Source organism: Cupressus sempervirens, chromosome 8 (genome assembly GCF_028749045.1).
Source record: "Cupressus sempervirens isolate cs-2001-9-10 chromosome 8, ASM2874904v1, whole genome shotgun sequence".
Taxonomy (NCBI): domain Eukaryota; kingdom Viridiplantae; phylum Streptophyta; class Pinopsida; order Cupressales; family Cupressaceae; genus Cupressus; species Cupressus sempervirens.
This window is the reverse complement of record NC_143125.1, coordinates 533397765-533417748: the sequence shown is the minus strand read 5'-3', so window position 1 is coordinate 533417748 and position 19984 is coordinate 533397765. Positions and strand designations below refer to the sequence as shown.

General features: G+C 39.8%; 1 long non-coding RNA gene across 1 annotated transcript; it reads right to left on the bottom strand.

The window, feature by feature from the left end:
* On the bottom strand, window positions 1-19598 carry LOC149543544 (uncharacterized). The gene is made up of 4 exons (XR_016355240.1): window positions 19189-19598; window positions 18197-18297; window positions 17877-17997; window positions 1-975 (listed from the first exon to the last, which is right to left on the bottom strand). It is a non-coding gene; the product is annotated as an uncharacterized LOC149543544 (long non-coding RNA).
* Window positions 19599-19984: the final 386 nt, after the last annotated feature.

The following is a 19984-nucleotide window of genomic DNA, read 5'->3' as shown; positions in this document are numbered from 1 at the left end:
AGAGGAAAAACCCTAGTGGGAATGATGCCCACAAGGTGATGTACTAATATAAATATTCCTTGCTAGAGGATGGACCCTGTTAGGAGTCTATTACAACATTTAGTACAATGAGTCCCTGTTAGGAGACTTTGAATCCTGGTTAAGAGATTCCAACCCTATTAGGAGTTGTGCCAACCTTGTTAGGAGTTGTGGTATAATGTATGCAAGAAGAGCCCATTGCCCAAACATGCAATTTCAACTACAAGAAGAGCTCACTGCTTAAACAAGTAATTTACTGTTATCTTCATTTTTCCTTTCCTCTTTTCTCTATCCTATTAGTAGGACCACTCATTGATAGACCTTGTGGACTAGGTCATGAACCTCGAATCCAAATACCAAACCTCAGATCACTCAGCAAAACCTCGGCAATGAAGTTTCCTTCACTTCCACATTGCTCTGCTCAACTTTGCATTCTGCACTCTATGTTGCTTATCATACATTCACATTCCATATAATTCCAAACATTCGATACCATGATAAAGGGAAATTTCCTTCCTTTGTATCGAGTCCATAAAATAATTCCCTAAGTAGACTATTAGACCTTCTCAATTAATTATTATAGGACTACATTAAGAACAATTACACTTAGTGATAACATTAATCTTCCACCTTGCAACTTGAATAACTTTTCGTACACGCAATATTATGACAAGTCAGTTTAGCCACACCATCCTCAACATGTCTTCTCCACGTCCTCAACCTTGATCCTCAAGATATCAACTCTACTAAGAGATATAAAAAGTTTACCAGAACATGCCTCTGTAACCTCTATCTCAGAACAAACATCACCAAACTTACATAACTTCTTCTAGACTTATCCTTTCTTCTTCTGACATTAACTACATATACCAAATACTCAAAAGTATCTCCCATAACCTTAGGGGGTTATAATGCTCAAATAGTTGCCCATACAAACTTGATCTTTCCGGTGTTCTTCTGTTAGATGTCACAAAAAACTGCTATGTTAATCAATGGCAAACTCAATCATAAATGTAATCATAAATGTAACATATCATCATAGTAGTACTCCCCCATAGGAATATCATCAGCATTCATGCTTCTACCCAATCTTTCAACATAATAGTCACAACAAGGAAAATGATTCACAAAAAGGAAGACATGCCATATTAGGAATGACCTATCAATTTGTGAGGCAACATCTTATAGAACAAGATAGAAGATCCAAGGGACACATCAACTATCTAAATACTAAGAGATTTTTTTTAAATAGAGAACCATTAAAATTAGGGCTCCAACCACATGTAATTTCCTTGCTCGCAACATAAACTCTACTTTCAAATTTTAAATGGTTAGTGTATATTGGGAATGATGTAAAAGATTGGTAGAAAGATAGAGGCAGTCAACACGTGACAATAATTTCTACAAGGGACACTACTATAATTACTAACAATAATGGTCATTATGTTTTCTTAAGGGATATTATTTTTTTGCCAAAGTGTGAAGTAATTCTTAGCAAGTGTTTCTGGGTTTGGAAGGAGAAGAGAGGTTTAGGGACAATTGTAGAGATGGGTGGCGACCTTATGCGAATTGAGCCATCCATGATAGACGAGAATGTCAGTAAGTCATTGGTGTGGTACATGCTAAAGGAAGGTGGCTTCATTCCATTTATGGAGGCACTAAATGGGCATGATGAAAGTTGTTCTTTGCAGTTTGTCAATTCCTGGGAGGGCGAAAGAGTTACGATAAATGGCATCTCGTTCTACATCTCTGAGGAAGTCATCTCCCTGGTGACAGGTTTGGCAATGAAGGGAAGGAAATGGGAAAAGGTGACTAGGGTGGCCAACGAAGCAAGTTTGCAATGCTTCTTTTTGGATTGGGAGGAAACAATTCAACACAGAGGTGGTTTTATGCAAGAGAAGTTCCCTGAGCCATGGAATGAGGTATGCTTGATGTTGATGAAGTACTTAACTCTGGAAGGGAGGTATGGTGTCTATTATTACTACCACTGTCCTCTCCTAAACCATTTTTGCCACCATGATTTAATTTCCATTCCATTCTTTCTATTGCATGATTTAGTGGATATGGTAACTGATGTAAAGGAAAAATGAGGAAGGATGTTAATTTTACTATTTTACTCCAAGGGTTAATGTTTTTGCTGTATTAATTTCACCTTTCCTTGGTCCCCCCTAGGATCGTGGAGATTGATATTCCTGCCCATCCAAACCCTTGGCCCTAATTAATTCCCCTTAGGATCACAGGTCCCAGAGCCCCTACCCTGCAGACTTCACCTAGCAAGTCCCCTATTGAATTGAAGCCCACCTCCTTGGGAAAGAAAGGGAGACACAATAAAGGGAAAGAGAAGGAACTGGGGAAGTTAGAGGATGAGGGGAGAGGGGGTAGGAGGAGGTCAGGAAGGTTAGCTAAGTCCAACGCTAAGAGGACACTAAAAGTTGGGGCCTCGCAAGAGGAGGATTCAGATTCAGAGAACACAAGTTGTCCCAAACAAAGGATGAAAGAGAAGGCATCGAATTTTGGGGAAGCGAGAATGGAGGAGGAAGAGGAGGTTTTGGATTCCTCATGGTCTAGCTCAGGAGGAGGGATGAAGGAGAAGGAGATGTCGCATGTTTCAACCACCATTGGGTTGGGGTGTGTGGACTTAACCCGAGACTAGTTCCCTAATATGGTCCCATAACGATTTCCTCCCCTGTTAGGGTTTCTCCCAAGGATAACGCTAACCCTCGAATGTGCAGGATGTTCTGATTAAGTAAAAACTTGTACATCAAATCTAAAGACATAACAATATAAGGCCCAAATATAGCAGTGTGATTCATCAAACAAAGATAGGGAACAACCAACAAATTCCACCACAACAGACATCAATCCTCAACAAGGGAGCTTAAGATTTAGATTTGGATTTGGAACCTCCTTTGTAAGACTGCAAATTCTTATCTAGAGGAGGGATGGAATACTTAGATTTCTTTCCTTTTACCGTTGTCCATCCATCCTCTAGCTTAGCCACATCGTTCTGCCAATCCCCTGAAGAAACAAAGGAATCCACATGGCAGACCAGAGAAGAAGTATCATCCACCAAAACACTCTCCCTAGGAGAGGCCAATTTGGGCGAACCCAAATCCAAAATATTATGTACAGTAGGTCCAAAGACAACATCAAGTCCAAAAACAAAAAATTAAAAAGGGTCAGCATTCAGAACAATACGACCAACAGTTTGGGAAGCAAGAGCCTCCACCAAAATAGACTGATCCAAAACATCAGGAGTAGTATCCCCTAAACCATCAGAAGCAAGAGACCCCTTAGTAGCTTGCTCTCGAATAGAAGAAGATTTAGTAACATAGTAATGCTTATCAGAAACACTCGCCCACCAAGAAGGTGTTCACTTTGATCTATGGTACCAAATATGCAAGATGTTACTATGGTGCAGGTGGATGACTTTCCTAGTGACATGCAAGAGGTCAACATGGAGATCAAGAAAATGACTGGAAATGAATTGTGGCAAAGAATTCAAGCGCTAGAAGAAAGGATGCGTCTTTTAACAAAGTTCACTGTTAAAGTGACACATGTTGTTGCCACCACACTTCACTTTCTTAAAGATATGGAGGAAGATTTTCCAAAGGAGGACTCCAAAATGTTGTTTGACTTACGGAAGATTGGGCAAACATCCTCCTGGGGAGGAAAGAAGCTAAGAAGCCTTAATGGCTCTCTCCTTCTAGTTTTTTATGGTGTTTATCTGCAAGTTGTCAAATTTGGGTAGGTTTAAGGCTGTTATGCCTTTGTTTATATATTTAAGTAGCTTTTCTAGTTTTAATATAGGCATTTTATATGTTAGGCCTGTTGATACTCTTTTAGTTATGTTTCTAAACTATATGTTTTTGTTTTCTAAGTGGTAGGGGGTAGTTTTGGTTGTTCGTAATATGCTAGTAGTCGACCAGTTTAATTGTTTAAGGGCCAACCCCTAGTTTTGGCTACTTATAATTCAAAAACATAAACTCTACCAAAACACTTAGTCAAAGGGTTCAATACCAAGGAGAGGAAAGCCATTTAGAAGCCTAATTTAGAATCTACCTTTAAAGAATCATTGCAAATACGTAGGGAAAATGCTTGCTTTACATAATCTGGCTTCCAACAGGATGTTCAAAAGGATCTCATCCCCATCCCTCTCATGCATGAGAAATCCCCCTACTCCATCACATTTAGTATCTCCACCATCCTCATCTTCAACATCTTTTGATCCAGTCCTTGAAAAGATGTGAAAATGTGCTCCCTATATCGCTCTCTCTATCACACTTGCATAGACACATCCTCAGAATCACACACATCTCCATACACCCAAAAAATGTACAGCAATCTCCACCCCCCCTCTCTCTCTCTCACGCATACATCATATACCCACATATGCATGCATGCACACACCCCCACACTCACACACATACACACAAACTTGCCAATTTTTTTCTCTTACACACGTACGCAAAAACACACCCATTTTCTCTCTCTCACACACACACATGCATGGAAAATTGCATGCCCACACTCTTACATGTGATTTCTCTCTTTGAAAAATGCATGTAAACACATGTAGATGCACACACACATGAAAAAAAACTCCTACACACATGCATGAACAAATGCATACCCCCCACACACACAATCTTTCTTTAACAGATGCATGCATACACATGAAATTATGTTGTTGCATATGCACACATACATGCACATAAACACACATGCATTCACACAACCCCACACCCACATGTATGATGATGTGCATGCACAAACACACCCATTCTCTCACACAAACACAAGGATGTGCATTGACGAGTGTGTGACGACACACACACACACACACACACACACACACACACACACAATCTTACTTTGACAAATGCATGCATACACATGTAGATGCACGCACATGCAGGCGTGCGTGCACACACACACACACGTATGTGCATGGACAAGTGTGCGCCCACACACACACACACACACATGAATACACACTCCTATGTATGCACACACATACATGCACATTCACACACACACACACACACACACATGCATACACCCACACATATGAAGACATGCACACACATACACATATAACACCCCCTCTCCCTCTTTCTCACACACACACACACATATGTACGTGCATATGTATGCACACATACATGCACATTCACACACACACACACACACACACACACACACACACACACATGCATACACCCACATATATGAAGACATGCACACACATACACATATAACACCCCCTCTCTCTCTCTCTCTCACACACACACATACATATGTGCATGGACAACACACACATACGTATGAAGACATGGACACACATACACATATAACACCCCCTCTCTCTCTCTCTCACACACACACATACATATGTGCATGGACAACACACATGCATACACCCACACATATGAAGACATGCACACACATACACATATAACACCCCCTCTCCCTCTTTCTCACACACACACACACATATGTACGTGCATATGTATGCACACATACATGCACATTCACACACACACACACACACACACACACACACACACACACACACACATGCATACACCCACATATATGAAGACATGCACACACACACAAACACACCTATTCTCTCTCCCACAAACACATGCATGTACACACAGACATACTATCTTTGACTATATACACACATGTAGATGCAACTACCCACATACACCACTACATACACACACATGCACATCCACCTTCCCATATGAATACACCTACCCCTATGCACTCACATACATAGTGTTAGACACAAATGCACACATACACACACATAGTCACCCTTTTAAACTACCCATGCATTCGCACACACATGCAATCTCTCTCCATCTCCCTCTTGCTCATGAACACATGAAGGCACTCGTGCATCCACACCTATGCACCTACATGCACACATGCATCTAGCCACACACATCCAACCACAAATACTCACACACACTCACACCCATGCACACACATCCACATGCATGCACACCCACCTACCCCTATGCCCTCACATACATAGTGCTACACACAAATGTACACATACACACGTATAGTCTCCCTTTTAAAAAACTCATGCATTCACATGCACATGCAATCTCTCTCCATCTCCCTCTCACTCATGCACACATGCACATGAAGACACTCATGCACCCACACACAAATGCACACATACATAGTGCTAGACACACAAATGCACGCATACACACACCATCTCCCTTTTAAACAACCCATGCTTTCACACACATGCAATCTCTCTCTCTCTCTCTCATAACACATGAAGACACTTGTGCACCCGCATGCAACCACACACACACACACCCACTTACCCTATGCACACACATCCACAAAGTCAAAATGATAAATAAGCACATGCACACATGCTACCACATGTGCACACAGATACTTTTAAACATATTTCACATTGGGTACAATTAAATAGAATATAAAAACACACAAAATCAATGTTGAAGTCATAAGGCACACATACAACCTAAAGTGAATGTCAAATTTATTTTTAACACACATAACAACACATGCTGGCACATGTGCACAAACTACTTCCAATCATACCTCATACTAAGTACAATTAAACACAATTTAAACACGTGACATATAATGAATGTTCAAGTCATACAACATTGAAAAGTAAAAACATATATAAGAGTTCATTCAAATATGACAAATATAAGGCACTAATGCAACCCAAAGTGAATGCCAAAGTTATTTTAAACACACACAACAACCAAGTGAATACCAAAGTATAAATAATGACAATATTATTACAAAAGTACACATGCACTAGACAATGACAGTATTATTACAAATTTTTGTGTGCATAGTCCACACAAAGTTCAAATCAAAGTTGATTTGTTCACTCAACACAACATGATAGCGAAAATTAATGTTAAAGTAATTTCCAACAAGCACGTATGCACAAATAAACAACACACAAAGTGTTTACCAAACTTATCTTTTAATCTTAAACATACACACACACACACACAAACAAAGAAATTGAAAGTGCATTCCAAGTTCATACATCACACAAAATAACAAAGCCACAAGCTAAAGAGAATGCCAAAGTTATCAAACATGTTACACATAGAGTTATCTCAACAATGACATAGATAAAACACATACCAAACAAAGTGAATGTCAAAGCCAATTAATAGACACGTCACATAAAGTTAATGGTAGCATTGGTGTATACAACATGAAGGAAATCCATAATGTAAATGTCAATTGTAGTTCACACATTTGCAATGTTAATCTTAAACGCATGATGAAAAAACCAAAGTTCAAACATTGTCAATGTTAAGAAGCCATTATCAAAGTTAGAATAGTCTTTGCACAATATGAATGCAAAGTTCACACATGCACAAACACAAAAAAAGGCACAAACACTTGCCACACATAAGTTCAAACAAGTCGATATGTACACAAAAAAAAAAAAAAAAAAATCACACATGCCATGTACAAATGCAACCAAGTGGTTGCTATAGTTACATTTTCATGCAATTTTTTTTATTCAACTCAGTTTTCCTAAACACACTCAAATGTGAAGTGAATGTAAGAGTTTAATGAGAGAGTCGCTTCATGCAACATTAATTCACATCAAACACACATTTTGTCCAAACATACTCTTACACACAAAAATAAATGTCAAAGCTAGTACACATTTTAAACAAAGTGAATATGGAAAGTTGAAATATAAATGCCTACATACACCACGAAGTTCAATCACATGTGGGCTAAACATTGAAATTAAATAGCTAAAGCAAATGTGGGAGTTGAGTTGAAATAAATTTTGTACAACCTTAGTTCAATCACACACATTAAATAAGCATAAGACATACAATATGAATTCTAAAAATTAAACACACTTCAAATAAAATATTAGGCAAGCATGTTTGAATCATTACATATTATAAAATTGATTATTTAAAATATTCTCCAATTACATTTTAATAATTAAATTATTACAAATATATAAATGTGATAAAGAAAAAATAAAAATCACCTAGGAACAATAGGCTAAAGGAATGGCCAAAATCCTTTGTATTTAAAAAGAATATTTTATGTATGAACTTATAAATTTCTTTTAAGATTTTAATAAAATTCAATACATTGCCAATGATTCAGATTCCTATTTTTCTTCAACAACTTTCACTACAATTACAAATAATCAAAGCTAGGATAAAAGTGAGAAATTTGAAACAAGCCCAGAGGAATCATGTATAATTTAAATTTAAATTAACAAAACAAAACCAATATCACATAGAACCCATGGGGAGAATTACCATAATACACAGTTCATAAGAAAACAAAAATAAAATACAAAATACATTTAATAAAACATCTTCAGATCACAACATTCTAATAAAAAGATGATCCTAAATATTTTACCAGATTATATCATAATTAAAAGAGAATTTAATAACTAAACAATTATACTATGCTGAAAAAATCAAACTACTATCCAAATTACTAAATAACGAGTTCAATTGTTACTCAATATAAGAATGGACACATAAAGAAGATTGAAAAGAATGATCATGGCAAGTGACCATTCTCTCCAATCTTAAGGAGGGGGCAAATTCAACCGCTCCTAAATAATTTTATTATTGTAGAGACTAATCCCATAGACAATCAGCTAAAGATACACATCTTATTAAATTCAACCGCTCCTAAATAATTTTATTATTATATAATATATTTGTTTAAATATCAACTTACAAATTAGTTGATCAATTTCAACAATTGATTCAAAATTACAGCAACAAAATTAAAATTTTCCCTGCACTTACTAAAAGGGGGGAAAATAGTCGATGCAGACAGTAGAGACAATCCCATAGACAATCAGCTAAAGATACACTGCTCAAACAACAGTTTAAGCCGAAGAGTGCAGACTTGGAACTGAGGTATAAGTTCAGATATATGAGGCAGACGGGGTCACTGAGGGAGTACATCCAGACCTACTGTACATATATGTTGCAGATGCCAAACGGGGCAGAGGAAGAGAAAGTGCATTTCTTCATAACCGGCCTGAAACCAAGTCCAATGGCTGAAGTAAGGAAAGCTAGACCTCTGACAGTGTCTCGAGGCTAGGTTTTTGCCTCGCGCGGCACTGGCAATCTCCCCTCGTCGGGACAATCCCGAACTACGCCTGTCTCCAAACTCCCCTAGCTCAACACTTGCACACACCCTGGTCAGGACAATCACAATATAACTTGCACAGCAAAAATTACTCAACACACCAAGAACACCACATATAGGGTAACAAGTAGCTTTATTGATTTTGAACAATGGCCCCTAGCCCGGTCTACATCAATTTCAACTATGTTGTTGATCACTACCCGAGTGCTTCCCACCCCTACATGTGCACCCACTCTTAGAACACTAGCACACCTCTTGTGCACCTCACCTCCAAGGCTATTGTTCCTCACGTAGACTCCACACCCCCAACACCCTGTGTCATTAGAACTTGTCGAGGCAACCCTGGCTCTCTATTGAGCCCGATTGACTTATACGGATAAGACCCAGGCCCCGCCCACTATGGGGGACCCAGATCACACTGCACCTTGCACTTCACTATCTCTACATTGCTTCACATCACCACACAGCAATCTCTGAACACTTTGCTCGTTGAATGCTGTTGTGTGCCTCCTTGCATTTCTGCACCATGACACTTCGCCTTGGAGAATAAAAGCAATCACATGTAGACGTTCGTTTTAGAACGGTCGAGGTACTCTTCTTCTCCCTATAATAGCTATTAGTGCTAGAACGAGTCCGCATTTGAAATCGTCCGTACAGTCGACAACTCCCTTAAAGACCTCTGTCTCAACCCAGAAGCAGCCCTTCCCCTTATGTGAATCACCCACCCCTTACATCCTCCCCCACTTAAAACAGGCGACGTCCCGGACGCCGACAATACTTGGCCATGTTGTTCTGCGGAGGCACCCAGCTCCAAGCTAGATGTTCAAAGAGGTAAATTGGAGTTCTGATTCAAGAACTCCAAAACCTTATCTTCATACTTCCACATGCTATCAGCTCGCTCCCAAGACGCTTCTGCCCTAGTCTGGCCCTGCCAATGAACTAAGAACTCTCTCCACTTTTTGTTACCATATCCCCGATCTCTAACAGCAATCACCTCCTCCACCTCTAACCCTGGCTTGTCCCTGACAAATGCTAGTCCTCGTGTTGGAACATTCCTACTGTCGTCCTCCTTATCCTTATGATACGAACGAAGCTGGCTGACATGGAACACATTGTGAACTCTCATGTGGTTTGGCAATTTCAACTTGTATGCCACCTTTCCAATCTTTTCAACAACTGAAAAAAGCCCATCATAGCGTCGTCCCAGTGTTGTACTCAACCCTTTTGGTGGTTTGAACTAAACTGGATCCATCTTCAAAAAGACCCTGTCACCAACTTTGAAATCCACACTGCTCCTCCCTGAGTCTGCATAGTGCTTCATTCTTTCAACAGCCTTAACCAAGTTATGCCTAGCAACATCTACCTGGTCATGCCACTCTTGCAACCTTTTCCTTGCATCTGGACTTTCTCCCATGTATCCACTCAAAACTATATGAGGAGTCAGTGGTTGCTGGCCTGTTGCCAACTCAAACGGTGAGAACTGACTCGATGCACTCTTCTGCATGTTGTAGCTAAACTGAGCTGAGTCCAATAGCCTTGGCCAATTGGATTGGTTCGACCAAACAAAGTGCCTCAGATAATCTTTCAGAATCCCATTGATTCTTTCAGTCTGTCCATCTGTCTCCGGGTGAGAAACTTTGTCCCAATCAGTTTGAATAACTCTTTCCAAAAAGTGTTGGTGAACCTTGCATCCCGATCACTAACGATACTCAGTGGAACACCCCAATACTTCACCACATTCCTAAAAAAGTAATCTGCAGCATCCTCCACCTTGCATGGTGCCTTGCACGCTACAAATGTGGCATACTTGGAGAATCTGTCAACTACAACCATAATACTTGTACACCTGTCCACTTCAGGCAACCCAGTAATGAAATCCATACTTACACTTGCCCATGGTCTTATTGGCACGGGTAGCGGCTGTAGCAAACCTCCCGGAGGCTTCGTCACCGCCTTGTCCTGCTGACAAATGAGACAACTCCTAACATACTCATCTACATCCTTTCTCATATTCTGCCAGTAGAACCCTCTCTCAAGCAATGCAAGGGTCCTCTTTTGCCCTAGATGCCCAGCCCAAGGACTATCATGACATTCATGTAGGACTTCTTTCCTCACATTCTTCCACTTAGGAAGGTAGACTCGATCCTGGATAAAGACCAAAAACCCATCTTGGATACTGAACTTGTGAGTCCTACCCTCAGATGCTTGCTTGAACAATTGAGCTGCCTGAGGATCCATTTGATACCCTTCTTTGATAGTCTCTAAGACCTCCTCAGATAGTGTCACCCAGCTAGCCCCTAGCTGAGCCCCTTGATCCTCCTTAACTGCAGCTAACTGTCCCTTTCGACTTAGAGCATCCGCAACCACATTTTGCTTTCTTGGATTATACAGGATCTCAAAGTCGAACTCTACCGGGAACTCCTGCCACCTGGCCTGCTTCGGTGTCACCTTGGCTTGAGTCTTGAAGTAAGTTGAGGAGATGTTGTCTGTCTTCACAATGAACTGTGTCCCCAAGAGATAATGCCTCCAAGTCCTGAGACAATGTATGATCCCTGTCATTTCCTTCTCATGGGCAGGATAATTCTTCTCCCTGTCTTGCAACTTCCTAGACTCATATGCAACTAGATGTCCATCCTGCATCAACACACCCCCGACTGCATAATCCGAAGCATCACACTAGACTTCAAATGGCCTTGTGAAATCAGGCAATGTCAACACTGGTGAAGAAGTGAGTCTCTCCTTCAATCCCTCAAATGCATCCTGACACTTATCTGACCACCACCACTTCTTGTCCTTCTTCAAGAGATCTGTCAAAGGGGCCGCAAGCTTGGAATACCCTTCAACAAACTTCCTGTAGTAATTTGCCAAACCTAGAAACTGCCTCACTTCATGAACATTGTTCAAAGGCTCCCAATCCCTGATTGATTGCAGTTTCTCTGGGTCTGGACGAATCAGACCATTACCAACTATATGGCCCAAGAAGTGCACCTCTTCCTGAGCAAAGGAACACTTTTCCTTCTTCACATACAACTTGTGCTCCCTAAGCAACTCAAAGTTGTATGTGAAGAAGGAAAAGTGTTCCTTTGCTCAAGAAGAGGTGCACTTCTTGGGCCATATAGTTGGTAATGGTCTGATTCGTTCAGACCCAGAGAAACTGCAAGCAATCAGGGATTGGGAGCCTTTGAACAATGTTCATGAAGTGAGGCAATTTCTAAGTTTGGCAAATTACTACAGGAAGTTTGTTGAAGGGTATTCCAAGCTTGCGGCCCCTTTGACAGATCTCTTGAAGAAGGACAAGAAGTGGTGGTGGTCAAATAAGTGTCAGGATGCATTTGAGGGATTGAAGGAGAGACTCACTTCTTCACCAGTGTTGATATTCTCTGATTTCACAAGGCCATTTGAAGTCCAGTGTGATGCTTCGGATTATGCAGTCAGGGGTGTGTTGATGCAGGATGGACATCCAATTGCATATGAGTCTAGGAAGTTGCAGGACAGGGAGAAGAATTATCCTGCCCATGAGAAGGAAATGACAGGGATCATACATTGTCTCAGAACTTGGAGGCATTATCTCTTGGGGACATAGTTCATTGTGAAGACAGACAACGTCTCCTCAACTTACTTCAAGACTCAAGCCAAGGTGACACCGAAGCAGGCCAAGTGGCAGGAGTTCCTGGTAGAGTTCGACTTTGAGATCCTGTATAATCTAGGAAAGCAAAATGTGGTTGCGGATGCTCTAAGTCGAAAGGGACAGTTAGCTGCAGTTGAGGAGGATCAAGGGGCTCAACCAAGGGCTAGCCGGGTGACACTATCTGAGGAGGTCTTGGAGACTATCAAAGAAGGGTATCAAATGGATCCTCAGGCGGCTCAATTGTTCAAGCAAGCATCTGAGGGTAGGACTCGCAAGTTCAGTATCCAAGATGGATTTTTGGTCTTTACCCAGGATCGAGTCTACCTTCCTAAGTGGAAGAATGTGAGGAAAGAAGTCTTACATGAATGTCATGATAGTCCTTGGGCTAGGCATACAGGGAAAAAGAGGACCCTTGCATTGCTTGAGAGAGGGTTCTACTGGCAAAATATGAGAAAGGATGTAGATGAGTATGTCAGGAGTTGTCTCATTTGTCAGCAGGACAAGGCAGTGACGAAGCCTCCAGGAGGTTTGCTACAGCCGCTACCCGTGCCAGTAAGACCATGGGCAAGTGTAAGTATGGATTTCATTATTGGGTTGCCTGAAGTGGACGGGTGTACAAGTAGTATGGTTGTAGTTGAAAGATTCTTCAAGTATGCCACATTTGTAGCGTACAAGGCACCATGCAAAGCGGAGGATGTTGCAGATTACTTTTTCAGGAATGTGGTGAAGTATTGGGGTGTTCCACTGAGTATCATTAGTGATCGGGATGCAAGGTTCACCAGCACTTTTTGGAAAGAGTTATTCAAACTGATTGGGACAAAGTTGTTCATGTCGATGAGTCATCACCCGCAGACAGATGGACAGACTGAAAGAATCAATGGGATTTTGGAAGATTATCTGAGGCACTTTGTTTGGTCGGAGCAATCCAATTGGCCAAGGCTATTGGACTCAGCTCAGTTTAGCTACAACATGCAGGAGAGTGCATCGAGTCAGTTCTCACCGTTTGAGTTGGCAACAGGCTAACAACCACTAACTCCTCATACAGTTTTGAGTGGATACATGGGAGAAAGTCCATATGCAAGGAAAAGGTTGCAAGAGTGGCATGACCAGGTAGATCTTGCTAGGCATAACTTGGTTAAGGCTACTGAAAGAATGAAGCACTATGCAGACTCAGGGAGGAGCAATGTGGATTTCAAAGTTGGTGACAGGGTCTTTTTGAAGATGGATCTAGTTCAATTCAAAACACCAAAAGGGTTGAGTACAGCATTGGGACGACGCTATGATAGGCCTTTTTCAATTGTTGAAAAGATTGGAAAGGTGGCATACAAGCTGAAGTTGCCAAACCACATGAGAGTTCACAATGTGTTCCATGTCAGCCAGCTCCGTCCGTATCATCAGGATAAGGAGGACGACAGCAGGAATGTTCCAACACGAGGACCAGCGTTTGTCAGGGACAAGCCAGGGTTAGAGGTGGAGGAGGTGATTGTTGTTAGAGATTGGGGATATGGTAACAGAAAGTGGAGAGAGTTCTTAGTTCATTGGCAAGGCCAGACTAGGGCAGAAGCATCTTGGGAGCGAGCTGAGAGCATGTGGAAGTATGAAGATAAGGTTTTGGAGTTCTTGAATCGGGACTCCAATTTACCTCTTTGAACACAACATGGCCAAGTGTTGCCGGCGTCCGGGACGTCGCCTGTTTTAAGTGGGGGAGGATGTAAGGGGTGGGTGATTCGCATAAGGGGAAGGGTTGCTTCTGGGTTGAGACAGAGGTCTTTAAGGGAGTTGTCGACTGTACGGACGATTTCAAATGCGGACTCGTTCTGGCACTAATAGCTATTATAGGGGAAGAAGAGTACCCCGACCATTCTGAAACAAACGTCTACATGTGATTGCTTTTATTCTCCAAGGCAAAGTGTCATGGTGCAGAAATGCAAGGAGGCACACAATAGCATTCAACGAGCAGAGTATTCAGAGATTGCTATGTGGTGATGTGAAGCAGTGTAGAGATAGTGAAGTGCAAGGTGTAGTGTGATCTGGGTCACCCATAGTGGGCGGGGCCTGGGTCTTATCCGTGTAAGTCAATCGGGCTCAATAGAGAGCCAGGGTTGCCTCGGCAAGTTCCAACGACATAGGGTGTTGGGGGTGTGGAGTCTACGTGAGGAACAAGAGCCTTGGAGGTGAGGTGCACAAGAGGTGTGCCAGTGTTCTAAGAGTGGGTGCACATCTAGGGGTGGGAACTTGTATTGAGTGCTTGGGAAGCACTCGGGTAGTAATCAACAACATAGTTGAAATTGATGTAGACCGGGCCAGGGGCCATTGTTCAAAATCAATAAAGCTACTTGTTACCCTATATGTGGTGTTCTTAGTGTGTTGAGTAATTTCCGTTGTGCAAGTTATATTGTGATTGTGCTGACCAGGGTGTGTGCAGGTATTGAGCTAGGGGAGTTTGGAGACAGGCGTAGTCTGGGATCGTCCCGACGAGGGAAGATCGTCGGTGCCGCGTGAGGTAAAAACCTAGCCCAGATTCAATCCAAGATGCTGCCATAGTGCGATTGATAATAAATTTTATAACTGAACAGAACTACTGATAATGGATTGGACCACTAAATTTATCAACTAAAATGTGTTTCTGAATAGAAAACTCTAGTCAAACAAGGCAAAAACAACTTAGGCAGCTGGTGGTTCCATTAGCTATAATTGATTAAAGCCTAATGTTTTGTATGCATAGTCAGACTCTACACAAAGACCCTATAGGATGTACATATGCCTGCAGCTGAATACCACTTTTTTAAAGAGTTTCAGTATGAAACATCTTAAAGAAATTGTGGGCTGCCCTCATTTCAATGTCAACCATAACCTCTTACATAGCCAAAAAAATCATCAGCATACTCAAAATAAGAATGACCAAAAGAAAATCATTAGCATACTCAAGGAACAAGAATCATCATTAAAAAGTCTTCTCTGTCACTCTTCCACCATCTATTTCCATTTCTTTCCTATGGAAGTCAAACATCAAATTAATAATTCTAACACCTATTTCGAGGTAGTTTGGTTAATTTGTTTACACACTACATTCAATTAAAAGCAAAGTTGACATGACAATCCTCAAGAACAGGTCCAATTCATACACTCCAATCTCTCAGCTGAAGCTGACGGAAAACTTGTCAAAGAAAATATATAAAGACATTTTATGTTTTCAAAATAAAAAGGTTTCTTATTTTATGGCAAATTAACTACAAATCAAAATGAACAAAAGAACAAATTCGTCAATAGAGAAATTTCCTTTTTATTGTGGGTCATTTCATTAGGCACATTTTAACATTCATGAAACACTTTTTCCAAATTGAATTATCTATAGGGAAATGCAAATGAACAAACCAAGAATTAAATATGATTTGAGAGTTTATGCACAAACATATTAGGAAAACGGTATCTGATTTTTGTTGGAAACAATCATACTCTAAATTGAAAAGTGGAAAGTAGTTCAAATGTCAAAGGAGCAAATGCGAGTAATCTTAGTTTCATATAAAGTTGTACCAGAGCTAGGTTAGTAGTCCAAGAACAGAAATGTGATTCAAGATGGGAGTGTATAAACAATCTATGATCTCAACTAAAAAGAACAAGCAGCTTGGTGATGATGCAGTAAACGCAATAATCTTAGGTTCAAAACTTTAACCATTTCACAGAAATTTAACGTGTATCACACAGGTAAGGAGTCCAAACACAAAAGAGGAGTTCATGAAGTGGTGATGGAAACAATCCATACTCTAAATGCCCTACAGTAAAATGGAATCTGCTAAGTTTTAATCCAAGCTAAGTTTTAATCCAAGCTCACAATAAACAATTAACAATGAATCGTGAGCTTGTTATCCAAACAACAACAATCCATGCTCAGAATATCTAACACTAAAACAAGAGGCACTAAATTTGAATCCTAGACAGTCCATGAGAATCTAACAATCCATCCTCAGAAAATTGACCTGTAAAACAGGAGGGGCCACTAATAAGCTCAAATCCTAGCTTGTCAATGAGAACAGTAAAACAAGAGGAGTTAAATACAAATCCTAGCTAATCCCTTAAAGAAATTGTGAACTTGTCACATCCCTCGAGAAATTGTCTAATGAATTGAGAACTTGTCACCCACTTAATCGCAATGCATACTCAGAATATCCCACAGTAAAGCAAGAGTGGCAAATTTCAAATCTTAGCCACTACAAGAGCGAAGCTAACAATCCCTCGAGAAATTGTTCAATGAATTGTGAACTTGGCCATTTGGCATGACCACCAAAAACAAAGTGTTCCATTTGAGCAACCTCCAAAGTTTACATGGCACATTCCAAGGGATTGATATAATGAATAAAGCCTTGAATAGCAGCCTACAAACTTGTCACCCATTCAGCATGACCATCAAGAAAAGAGTGTTAAAATCTGAGAGGCGTATGAAATTTGCAGGGCACAATCCTGAAAATGCAGGCTATGAAAAGATTATGAAGATTAGCGATAAGAAAAGCTAAAAGTGAATATCATTGTTGCTTCTAAGCAAAGTCAAAGAAGGGCCAAGTTCAATTCCTAGCTAGTCCATGAAAAGCTAACAATCTCGTTTGGTGACTGAGAAACTGTCACCCACTTAGCAACAAGCTATACTCAGAATATCCGACACTAAAACAAGAGGGTCTAAGTTCAAATCCTGGCTAGTCCTTGAGAAGCCAGCAATCCCTCAGGAAATTGTTCAATGAATTGGAAGCTTGTCATCCATTCAGCATTACCATCAAGAAATAGCTAGTCATCCCTCAAGAAATTTTTCAATTAAATTCATAGACTTAGGTATTACAAAAAACTTAACTATTTTACACAGAGTTGATTCCACTCATTATTTCTTAAATTCTAGGGTCAAAGGTGTGAATACTGTCTGGAAGAGTACTGGAACTATTGCTTGAACATGCAGTAGGATTAAGCCAAACAACTAAATTATTATCAACTATAAAAATGAAATATAAATATTCCTTATATTTTAGACTAACACCACTGACTTATAAGAATATACCTGATTTTCTGTATGGGATTGTTTAGCAGGTGCTGAGAATTGCTCTGCGAGTGCAAAAGCCAATCTGCCGCAGCAATCACCGTGCTCCTCAATTGTGGAATTGACTGACAAAAATGTTTTTCTAGAAAACAGAGATGACTCAGAAACAGAATGGATTACTTGCATCTAATAATGAAAAAAGAAAAAGGAGAATTGATTTCTCCAGATAATAATCTTAAATCTCTAGTAAATATTAAAAGGTAACTTTGTATATAATATAGCATAAAAACTCTTTAAGAAGCAAAATAAAACTATGCAATCGTCAAGGTAAATTTACAAACCTCTAAAACTTTTACCTTGTTTCCAGGACTGAAAGTAACAATGCCGCATACAACAGGTGGAAGAAAATTTATACAAATACCTATAATAAAAGCAAAAATCCCTGTTTCCTCGGCCACGAGACAAATCTTGTCAGGTTTTATGTGAAAAGACATTCAGACAAAGCGAGTGATAATCTACAGCAAAACAACAGTGATGTTATGAGAAAGCACTTGACCAACATTTATGTGCTCTGTGCAAGAACTCATTAGCTTTCTTATGTTTAGGATTCAACCACATTTAGACAGAGTAAATGTGGTTGTGGCTTGACATATGAAAGCTTGATCCTGCGATCTTCAAAGATTACAATATTATTAGGCACTATTAATCAGTCTTGCACTTATCCTACATTCGCCGACCTTTTTAGTATATCCAATGCTAGTTCAAGAATTGTTTACAATAAAAATATGATAATTCACAAATAGTTTGATTATGTAAAAGTAGCGTCAGTTGAAACAAGGAAGCTAAAAAGGGCCCTTGAACAGAGGCACATGACAAGATAGTTCAAGTGTCTGGGACCAGCTAATTTCAGTTCTAGATTTGCGGATTCATACACATTTGGAGAGTAAAAGTAGTTGTGGCTTGGCATATGAAAGTTAATAAGCTCTTCCGCAGAGCACATGTTCGTCGGATGCTTTCTCATAACAACATACAGAAGTGTGCCCTCAATTAATATGTCTTGACTTAAACAAACTGGATCGGATAACCAAGTTACCATGTTGTAGAGAGGAACAAGCGGAACATGACATAACAAGATAAACAATAATCATGAAATAATCTATAATGGATAAACGACAACTTAGATAAGTGATTCAACCAGCACAGAAGAAGCACACCCCAAACATTTGAATATTGGGGTCAAAATAAGTTTATCAATCAATTGTCTCATTAACAAATAATGAAACAAAGTCAAACAGAGAAACACAGCAGGTGGGCATTGATCAGAATAATTTACCAAGATATCAGGAATACCAAGTTTCAAAGCTCCTGGAACGAGAATACCACAAAACCCTAGCCCATCAAAACAGAGGACTGGAATTGATAATTCATTATAAATACCTGGTCTATCAATTACGGGCTACTCGAATTGCTAATGCATTACAATAACCCTCAGAGTCATTACACTCTCTCCGCCTGCAGTGGGAAACGTAGGGTTTCTTATATAAGGACTTGGCTCCAACGGTAATAAGATTTTTCTTATCAACGATAATAGTGTTTTTTCCAGCGGAAATGCAGGCTTTATGGAGCAAGAGAGCCGTTGGTATGGCTCCATCCCATTGAATCTGGATAAAGACAGATTTATTTGAGAGCTCTAACGGTAATACTGCTTTTTTTTATCATTGATTTTTTTGCTTTTAAGGAAGTTTCTCTTCTAACAATAATATTGCTTTTTCAACCAGAGACGTTGCAGGCATGGAGCTGACAACACTGCTTTTTCTGTTTTCCTAAATGCTTAGTAATTTCTATATCATTATTTGGTGGGTTTTCTTTCAAGAGAGTCGTTAGTATTGCTCCACCTCCAGACCTTCATCTAACCATAATATTGTGTTTATTTTGTAGGTGTTTTCTATTTTATTTTATTTCTTGAATATTCAATTATTTAATTTTAATTTAATATTTTTATTTATTTTAGTTTTATTTATTAGATTAAATCATATAACTATTAGTACTTGTCATAGTAGTCTTAATTAGTGATTAATTAGAATCATACTTCCAAAGATCCTGATCCCACAAAATACATTCTTCTTTAC